At 33.5% G+C, this 11,240-nt stretch overlaps 1 pseudogene; it reads left to right on the top strand.

Moving 5' to 3' along the window:
• Window positions 1-5,269: 5,269 nt before the first annotated feature.
• LOC132048163 (terpene synthase 17-like) lies at window positions 5,270-9,307 on the top strand (annotated as a pseudogene).
• Window positions 9,308-11,240: the final 1,933 nt, after the last annotated feature.

Raw genomic sequence — 11,240 nt, 5'->3', positions numbered from 1 at the left:
GGTTTTAGCTCTAGGTTGGAATTTGTCCCTGGATTGTGATAGACTGGAAATAAAACATAAACACCCAAAACATCTAAAATTGTTGTAGGATGGTGATTTTCAGAAAAGAACTTGGTAGGGTGATTTGTTCTTCAATACCTTAGTAGGTAACCTGTTAATGATGTGGGTGGCAGTGAGTATACACTCACCCCAGTATTGAATAGGAACTTTAGACTGGAAATATAGTCCTCTTGCTACTTCCAAAAGATGTCTATGCTTCCTTTCAACAATCCCATTTTGTTGAGGGGTAGCAACACAAGATGTCTCATGAATAATCCCTGCTGAATTAAGATAGGAAGCCTCTTGTGATCCTTTCCCAAGCTCTAAGGCATTATCTGATCTTATCCTCTTAACTTTTACTTCAAATTGTCTCTCCACCATTGATAAGAAATCCTTAAGAACTGGAAATGCATTAGATTTAGTTTTTAGAAGAAAAGTCCATGTCCCCCTGCTATAGTCATCCACTATGGTTAAAAAATAAGAATAACCATTATAAGTAGCTGCCTTAAAGGGACCCCAAGTGTCAATGTGAATCAATTCAAATACTCTATGTGTTTTGATGGAACTCATTGGGAAAGGTAGTCTACTTTGTCTAGCTTGAGGACATATAGGGCACACACAATCTGAACAAGAAGGAAACTGAATGAAATTTAAATTTTTCATTACTGAATCGGGTTGATGCCCTAATTGATATGCCATAGGCTTACATTAGATGCAGCACTTGCAGAAATACCAACAGAAGTAAAATTACATTCTGAATTAGAAACTAAAGTAGAACTAGGGACAATTTTGGAGTGTACTCCTTTTGGAATTGAAACTATTTCACTAGCAACTATGGAATTTCTTCCTTTTTGAATAGAAAAGACTTCCTTGGCTTGGCTTGGCTCTAATTTAGTAGGCTTGAGTAGATAGAGTCCATCCTCTACTTCACCAAAAACTTGTTCCTTCCTCAGGGAAAGGTCCTGTAACACACATCCAGTAAGAGTGAATAAAAGATGACATTGAAGTTGTACACACAATCAAGACATTATTTAAGGTGAGATTAGGAAGAACAGAGACACTCCCTATATGTGTGACAGAAACTCTAAAGGAATTGGGCAAACTTATATTCAGTGGTGCAGGTAGAGGTTTAAGAGTTAAGAAAGAGTTAGGATTGAAACACATATGCTCTGATACCATGTTGGAAAAATAAGATAAAATGTATGAAAGTTTTGGGAATTTTCTGTGTGTCTCTTTCATTGATCAATACCTCATTATATACAAGTAGCTGAGAATTATTCTCCAAGAAATAGAAATAGAAAACTTGTAAATATCTAAACTATCTATGGACTAAAAATGTAATTACATATTTTGTGTAACAAACTTTTTGTCCACATACACATCCTAGAATATTCTTTGTACAATGCTGAAAATGACATCTCCAGGTATTGTTTGGTGTTGAAATTTGAGATCGAAGTTTGAAATTTGTAGTGAATCATTGGCCCAAATCAAATAATAGAACCCATAACAAAAACTCATCAGCCCATTATCTCTTTCTATCCATTTGACCAAATAAGCGAACAAGACAAGAACCTCGTCTTATCCGTACTTCATCTTTCCTTTCTTCTTTTCCTTTCTTGGCTCCTCATCTTCATCGACTTCATCAATGGCGACCGGAGATGGCTTCTTGTCAACAGAAGTATATATATTTCTTAAGTATGATAAAAATAATTTAAAGTGTGTAGTTAAGAGCATCTATTTTATTTTGTACAACCTAAATATATTATATGTATGCATCTTTCAATACCCTGGATCTAAGATTTGAATTTTATGGATTCAATTTTTAAGGTTATTACTTTTGAACCCATTGTACTTTTAAATTATTGATCAAGACCTACTATTTGTTGTAATTTTAGTCAAGATTTATGCATAAATTTATGTTCCAGGCTAAAAGTACGTTTGGTTTCAGATGAACCTAGAACTTGCATGGATGTTGCATCTGCCACAGCCCTTAAAGAAGAAATAAGTACAAAATACTTAATAGCATAATTAATAAAAATAATTTAGTGAAAAAAACCTATAATAAATAGGTTGTTAAGGAGAATCCCCAGTCGCCGCAGTAAACCTATGAAAGTCTTGATGAAGAAGCCACCGAGCTAAAAAATGGAATGGAGTAGGACCGGATCACGACTAAACACCATTCAACTGTAGCAGAAGGGGCCGGTGATCAAATAGAACTCTTGGCAAGTGAACAACCGAAGCATAATCAAACATCAAACGCCAATTTAGACTACAAAGACACCAATCCAATCTTTCCTAGACTAGTCCCATGTGCCAAGTCCAAGTGGGACCTTGAAAATCCATGTCAATCAAGATTGAAGAATTAATAAAATTCTGAACATACGAGCAAGGAAGACTCCCTCATCAAAGAATAAAAAAGAATTAAAATCTCCAGCTAAACACCACCGCTATAACACCTCGTACCTTCTAACTAAGTCTTATTCATGATTCAAGGACTTAGAGACCAAGACGGGGAGTGTTGGGATTGAAAATTTACCTTAGATCAGTAAATTGAAGTTTTATGTTATTTATACGGGTCGTACATTTATGTAAGGGCTATACTTTGAGGACGTACCTCACGAGGGAAGAATTCGAGGTTTCTGGAATTGACATTCGTACGACCAAATTGTACGGGCCGTACATTTATGTACGGACGACCCATGGTGTCCGTACATTTCCCGATGCAGTGAAAAGTATAAATACGCAGGCTCAGTTCTAAATTCTATTTTTCATATTCCCAAGCCCTAACACGAAGTTTTTTTTTCTCCCACCATTAAAATACACCAAGGTAAGCCTGTTCCAAGCCTTTCAAGTAAATTCTAACATATATCCATGAATTCTAAATAGAAAGTCATTGTTACTAACAAGAAAATCCATCACAAGGATTCAAGATTAAAGCTTTTGGATTTCTTCTCAAGTTCAGACCTTTTCTACGAGTTTTGGAGTTATTAAGGTATGTAGGGTTTCTATCCACGTGCAGGAACATCATTGTTCTTCCCCACGCCACGTTCATCCATGAAAATACAAAGATTTACAAAGCCTATGGTTCTAGTCAAGTTCATGAAAACCCTAAGTACATGTACCATGATATACCATGTTCGTATTAATGATTTGTTATTGTGTTCTTAATATTCCGTTTTGGTTATTGGGAATCCTTCTGCAATCCATGAACACCAATGCTTTGCATTCCGTGGGTTTTTAAATGGATGATATGAACTATTATGGTATTTCACTTCAACATCTGCCATCTCACCAAGAGCACTTTCTCAAAGTTAGAAATTCCAGTTCAATGGGACACTCTTCTCAGATTCATGGAACTGAACTTGAATGATACCTCTGCTATTCCAGTAAGGTGGATAAAGCCTCCAATTCTTTTTGTCAAAATGAACTCTGATGGATCTAGTATTGGAAATTCTAGTGGAGGAGGTGGGATAGTCAGAGACTCCTTAGGCAGATACATCATGGCCTTCATCCTTCCTTTAGGAGAAGGCACCAGTAATACTCCTGAAGCAAAAGCTTTCCTTTTTGGCATCAAATGGTGTATTGACAATGGGCACAATCTAATCATAGCTGAAACTGATTCCTTACTCCTACAGAACTGCATAAAAGAAATCTGGTCCACCCCATGGAGGATTAAGGAATCAGTAGATGAAATCAAAGGTCTAGTCTGCAGACATGAAGTTATTACTAAGCATTGCTTCAGAGAAGCCAACAAAGCTGACAAGCTTGCACATATGAGTCATTCCACTGGTGTTACTAGAGTATTTACTAATTCTAACCCTCTCCCTAGTCTGATTAGAGGCCTTTTGAACACTGATAGATGGCAATACCCTTCTTTTAGAATCAAAAAAAGGAAACCAAGGATGATTTATTATGATCCCCCTTGAAGGGTGCTTATATTGCCACTGTAGCTCTATGTTTTTTGCTCAAAACTTGTAAAAGGTAAAAGAAGGCAAGGTCTAGTCCTCCTTCTTCATCTATAACCAATTTTCAGTGGCAATATCAAAAGATCAGTTCAATTAAAAAAAAAAAAAAAGTCAACCAGAGTCAAGTAAAATGAAGACTATGTATTTGATAATTGACTTTCAAATTATATTAGTTAATGTAACTGTATATTAAGAGACTTTCAACCAATAATAGGTTCATCTCAATGGGTCTTCTCCATCATTCCCAAGATGGTCTCCCATATCTGGGAAATAAAAATGCGACTCATACATAGGATGGATTTCGAGATCGATATTGTTGTAATTCAAGTTATATTCCAAATTTGTGTATATCTGAAAAGGTTAAAACTGAAATATTTGAATATATTGGGAAGTAAGGTATGCTATCGTTCTTAGGAAAATCATCCCTCAACTACTTATCCACAGTGACAGTAACGAAAAGACATTAGATTCGACGAAAAAAAAATTAGTTGTTCCTTTTAATCCTATATACGGCTTAAAAAGTTGGTAACTTCAGACAGCCTGCGATTAATGTGGGACATGATCCAAGGTACCATCAACAAAGGGGGCGGTTAACCTCTAATCATCACCACTTCCATACGTTCTACGGCATTATAAATAGGATTAGAGTCATGCTTAAGTATATTGGTAAGTTTAAGAAAACTTTGCAACTTGGCGGTAGAGTCAAGATCAATTTAAGGTATGTTCGATTTTCTTTTATTGAGATCAATTCATATAGCAGTGTAATTTTGTATAGAAGTAGCTTATTATATACCTTTGTTCATAAAGAGTTATTATCTAGTAAGTATATACATGGAAAACATTCAAATATCCATATAGAGAAAAATATATATAGGGGAAAATCCTATTGTAGCTACGTAGTGGGGATAATCCTATAGTAATAGTGAGTTAATGATACTTTTGCCTTTGAGGACTTTGGTCTGGTGGTAAAGACACAACTCATTATATGTGAGTTAGGCGCACGTCACGAATGGAGTTATGTCGCTGAAAAAATTTTATTTACTATTATTTAAGTAGGAGAAGAATACAGAGGGTGAGTCTATCTTCATGCGATTTCTAGATCATCTAAAAAGAGTTGATGGAGCTTTTGAGGGTTACATGTTGACTATAATTAAGTTCGTTGTTTCAATTCATTATCGCACTAACTCGTGTTTGTTCTATTTTTAGTTCATTTCCTTTACCAAACACCTTTTATTACTCCTTCAATAGGAGAATTCAGCTAAAAAATGGAGTTGTGCACAGAAACCGTTGTGACGACTGACGTTATTACACGTCGCTCTGGCAATCATCATTCTACTGTTTGGGGAGACTATTTTCTTGCTTATGCTGATCTCCCGGTAACTATCTTCTTTTATACCATTAGATCATAGAATAAAATAATTTAATTTTTTAAATAATACTTTAGTGTATATTATATAGTAACATATTCTGAAATGTACTCGTGTAGGGACCCAATTCTCAGGAAGAGAAGCGACATGAAGACCTAAAAGAACAAGTGAGAAAGATGTTAGTGAAGGCTCCTTCAAAATCTTTACAAAAGCTTGATCTGATCAACACAATCCAATGTCTTGGAGTGTCTTATCATTTTGAACGTGAAATTGAGGAGTCACTGCGTTACCTCTTTTCCCGTTATGAAGAATGGGTTGGTGAAGTTGATGACACTAACCTTCATGCTATTGCTCTAAGCTTTCGATTACTTAGACAACAAGGTCATTATGTCTCATGTGGTAAGTATTCTTGGAATGGCTGATTTTTTTTATTTTTTTTTTAATATGTGTAATTTTTTTTACTAAGCCATCACCAAGGTTGTGGGCTTGATGCGGGGAATTTGCAGGAATGTCCTTCGCTGGGGGTGGTCTTTAATTTTTGTCCCTCAAATTGGTGGTCTTTAATTTTTACACTTTGTTTAATACCCTGAGGTCTTGGGTTCGAATCCAAGCTCATTAAAATAAAAAAAAATCGCAAGGCATAGGTTGGGCTATAAGTTGGACCCCAACTTATGCTTTAAGGCAAACTTTTACTCAAAATTAGGTCTCAAGGCAGGTTTGCGAAATTCCAGCAAAGTAATATTTTTTTTTTTTTGCCTTAAGGCATAGTTTGAAACCCAACTTATGCCTTGCAATTTTTTTTAAAAAAAATTTTTGACTGAGCAGGGGTTCGAACCTGGAACCAAGGGGCTTTTAGCGAAAGCCAAAAATTAAAGACACCAATTTGAGGGGCAAAAATTAAAGACCAGTCCTTTTGAAGGGCATTCCGCGCAAAAAAAAAAAAATTGTTTGGCTTGACCCCTATCATGTATATATTATTATATTTTCAGCACGATGTAAAGCCTAAAAAACCCACCATAATTCCCAATTCAAACATGGTTACAAATAAAATAGAATTGTGACGATAGATCGATATTGCATGCACAATTCTAATTAAAGGATTTTTGGATAATATTTTGAAACAGATGCTTTTAGGAAGTTCACTGATGATCAAGGAAAATTCAACGAAGCATTGATTAGCGACATGCAAGGATGTTGAGCTTGTATGAGGCAGCCCAATTCAGAGTACATGGTGAACAAATTCTGGATGAAGCAGTGAATTTCACCACCACCCAATTGAAACTAATTTTGCCAAAATTGAGTAACTCCCTTGCACAACAAGTCAGAAGTGCATTGAAGTTTTCAATCAGAGATGGTATAGTGAGGGTAGAAACGAGGAAATACATATCATTTTACCAAGAAAATGAATCATGCAATGAAGTATTGCTGAACTTTGCTAAATTGGACTTCAACATACTGCAAAGATTGCATAAAAAGGAGCTCTGTGATATCACAAGGTAATTGGCAAGCTAGACATTCACCTATATACAATTAACCTTACAACACCGCCGAAGTTTAGTTTCGAAGTCCTGTTAAAATACTCAAAAAGTTGTCTGAGAACTATTTCAAGTAAACTAATATTTTTTACTCGTAATCATTAATCTTCAACATTTTCCAGGTAAAATTCATTTCCAGCCATAATTTTTATTGATTATATGTTAAATAGATAAGTGTGCTTTCTGCCTTTCTCTAATAGCTTAAACTTTTAGATCTGCTAGAGTCACACACTTCATTTGTTTTACAAAATAAGAAAAGATCATGAGTTTAATATCGCCACCCATTATTAAAAAGAATTTTTCAAATAATTGGCCCGTGCATGAAAAAAGAATCAGGCCCGCGGCACATTTAGAAGAGATGATCACACACTTCAATAAATTTTACTTTCAAATATATATACAACTACGAATTTAAGTATATATCCTCCATTTTCAATTTCAACCAAATATTGTCCAAACGCCTACTAAAGCAACAAATATGTGTTGTTCCAATTTGACATTTTAGGTGGTGGAAAGAATTGGAAATCGTGAAGAGATTACCTTATGCAAGAGACAGAGTGGTTGAGTTATACTTTTTAAGTTTAGGTGTCTACTTTGAGCCCCAGTATAACGTTGCCAGGAAACTATTAACAAAAGTTGCATGCTTTTGTTCTATTATGGATGACACTTATGATACCTATGGGACAGTAGAGGAACTTACTTTCCTCACAGAGGCAATCGAACGGTAATTTTCTTTTGTCACCTTATTGATAGCTTACAAAAATTTTATATTTCAGAATTTTAAAGAATTAATAAGCATTTTATTAATGATATTTTACACGAGAAAATAGGTTAACTGATCGAATTTGATGTTTGTCATTTATGCAGGTGGAACATTGATGCTTCACAACAGTTACCACCATATATGAAGATTATTTACCGTGCTCTTTTAGATGTTTACAATGAAATAGAGAAAGAGCTGGCAAACGAAAACAAGTCAGTTTTGGTCGACTATTCCATAGCTGAGGTAGTAAAAGATTAATACTTATATACATTCTCAATATATGTAATTTGAACACCATTAAGTCACTTTTATTTTTTATATCAGGTAACCTATCTTATGTTCAATATTACTAATCTCATATATGGAAGCTTATTGATAACCTGGTAGTATAAATTAAAAACTCCTTAAGGTGTGTACAATCATAACTTAAACTCGTAATAAAGTAGTAAACAATTACTTAACTGATCAAAACCAATCATTAATAACAAAAAAAAAAAAAGAATTAGCTACGAACTTTTTGTTATCTGTTATTAAATTAAAATACCCCACCGTAGCTTAAGTTCATTACGCATTAATTCCAAACAAGTTGAGATCGACTATTTAAATACATATTATTCATGTCGCTTCATTGATGCTCATCTCAAGTCAATATTATAACTGATTAATCAACAATAACAACAACATACCCAGTGTATTCCCTTTGATTAATTAGATTAATAAGCTTTTTAGGAGAATTTACTAGTAGTTTTTTTTTTTTTTTTTTTTTTTTTTGATGTTTCAGATGAAAAAGGTGCTGAGGGCTTTTTTCCAAGAGGCAAAATGGTATCATGGGAAGAAAGTGCCAACAGTGGAGCAGTATGTGAAGAACGGAACTGCATCATGTTCTTACCAATTGCTTGCAACTACTTTTTGGTTAGGCATGGGAGAAGTAGCAACTAAGGATGCATTTGATTGGATAGCTACGGGACCTCCAATACTTGTTGCTTCCTGTATCATTTTAAGATTACTCAATGATCTAGCATCACATGAGGTATAAATATGACACACAAAACTTGGAGTCAATTTATCTACACCAAAAATTATGTAAACATTTCTATAATATCAGTGAAATTAACCAGTTTTAATAACTAGGATGAGAAACTTACAAGTTGTATTAAAAAAGTTTTATAGTTGATATATATATATATATATATATATATACACGCACATATATAGGACGTATCTTATACAGTACGTGACCGCTCCCTAACTCTGCCCTTATTACTTATTAGGACGTATCTTATACAGTACCATTTCATATGACGTAATCTGTTGTTTGCTTATTTATATTGTGGGATGCAGATAGAATTGGAAAGAGGAGATACAGCTTCTGGTATTGAATGTTACATGAATGAATATGGAGTCACAAAAGAAGAAGCACAAGCGGAGATGAGGAAAATAATAGAGAATTGTTGGAAGGATTTAAATCAAGAATACCTCAAATCTACAGCCGTCGTACCAAAAGTTCTGCTCATGTCTGTGATCAACCTTACAAGGGGAGCGGAATTCCTGTATAAAGATGGAGATGCTTACACTTGTTCCAAAAATAACTTGAAAGAGGTCATTTCTATGGTGCTAATTAATCCTATTATAGCATGAGCACTTCATAAAGAAAAAGGAGGAGCAAAAAAGGATTGCATTTCTCTAGAATGCGAGTATTTGGGATAAGTAGGGCCGTTTAGTTTACTGTATTACGTACTATAAACAAATATCTTAACTTTAAATTTCGCATTAATAGCCAGGTGTTCGGTTTCTATGTTAATATTATCTTTGTAAGAAATTCAGTATGAAACAAAGATAAATGTATTGGCAATGGTATTAACTAGTATATTCACTATTAGTGGAACTTCTTTTTACACAGTCAAGGTCTTTTAAAGACTTAAAACAAGTAAGGCTCTCAATTATTATCACCTTTTAATATTTAAATAATAAAAAGAGAAATAGTATTATTTACTTGTTCAGTATACTAAAATTGTTTTTTTACCTTTGTTAAATTTAGCAAATCAAGAGAGAATAAATGATTTTTTTTTAAATCTTATCCTTATCATTGATTAATCAAGTATTTACTGAAATAGTTAATTATGAGGGCTAAGCTAGGGCGGAGCTACCATGGAAAACTCAGTAATTTTAGTCCAAATTTTATATCTTTTTAAAAATTTACTGAATACATACATATAATAAACTTCAGAACCATAAACTTCAAATTCTCCCTCCATTTTATTTTATTTGTCCAGTTTGCATTTGGCACTGATCTCTCAAGAAAGCTTCCATTAAGTGTTTATTTTACTTAACTTTCCCTTATTGACTATGTTTAGAGATCTAAATTTGTACTATTGTTTGAGAACTAATTTTCATACTTCACCCTTCACTTCTCACCACTTTCACATTCTACTAACCTTTATATTCTACAAAACATTAGAAAAATAATTTAAGACATGATTTTTTAAAGAAAGGGAAACATTTTTGTTTAAAGTATGTTTGAGATATGACCTTAGACATTGACTTCATCAAGAGAATTTATTTTACAAGAAAAATAAAGGAATAAATGGTGGCATTTAATAACAAATATCATATATATAGTAGATCATGATATTATTTTATGTACTAATATATAGTACTAGTTTAATAACTTATCATTTTCATTTCGTCTCCAGAGATCATAAATTTTTCTCTTGCTGGTAAACTCAGTTAATATAATCAAATGTATATAAGTAGAGCCAAGACAGTATACATATCTTGATTTTTTTTTGGGAAGTTCTCCATCACATGGCTTGGTTAATTAAGTCCACATGACTGAAACTTCTCCAGTGTCATTAAGGGTAATCTTCTACTAATTAATTAAAGTATTGTTTTTCTAACTAATTCATATTATTAATCCCTCCTCCCTCCTCCCTCCCCCTTCGTTGATAAAAAAAATTCAATAACCTTAGCAATTATGTAATTTTTAAAAAGTAGTTGTAATCTTTTTAATTACCATTTTAAAAAGTTGTATTTGTGTGACTTTTCCCTTGTATAATTCTCTAACTCTTTACTTGTTTTTGCTCTTCTTTTGAAGCCCGGATGAATTCCAATAAGAGGAATAAATAGAATCGTTACAATGATTTTTGAATATTAATTTGTGGTGCAAAGTATTTATTTCAAATGATTTTGAGTACAAACAAGGGAAGGAATCCGATCTGCCAATGTGTCCAAACACAAAAATTGTTGCAACATTTCTAAAAGGAATTTGAACCAGAAAAAGAAGAATGATTTTGGGGGAAAATTGCAAACGACATGTGGTCTGTTTTAAAAAGTTGAGCCACCCTTCAAAAAATAATGAGTACCCATGTTTTGAAGTTAATTATGAGGCAAAGAATTTGTGAGAACTTTTTTAAGATAAAAAACACTTGTTGCTGAAATAACTTAGAGATCTTTTATATTTTTGAGTTGAAAGCAAGCGAGTTCATTAACGGAATTAAAAAGTTGAGTTATATTTATAATTTTAAGTTTTAATAAACCAGACACATTTTAAAGTGATTTAATCCTTCATAAT

This window comes from Lycium ferocissimum, chromosome 2 (assembly GCF_029784015.1).
Source record: "Lycium ferocissimum isolate CSIRO_LF1 chromosome 2, AGI_CSIRO_Lferr_CH_V1, whole genome shotgun sequence".
Lineage (NCBI taxonomy): Eukaryota > Viridiplantae > Streptophyta > Magnoliopsida > Solanales > Solanaceae > Lycium > Lycium ferocissimum.
Note: the sequence above shows the minus strand (reverse complement) of the source record. Positions and strands in the feature narration are given on the sequence as shown.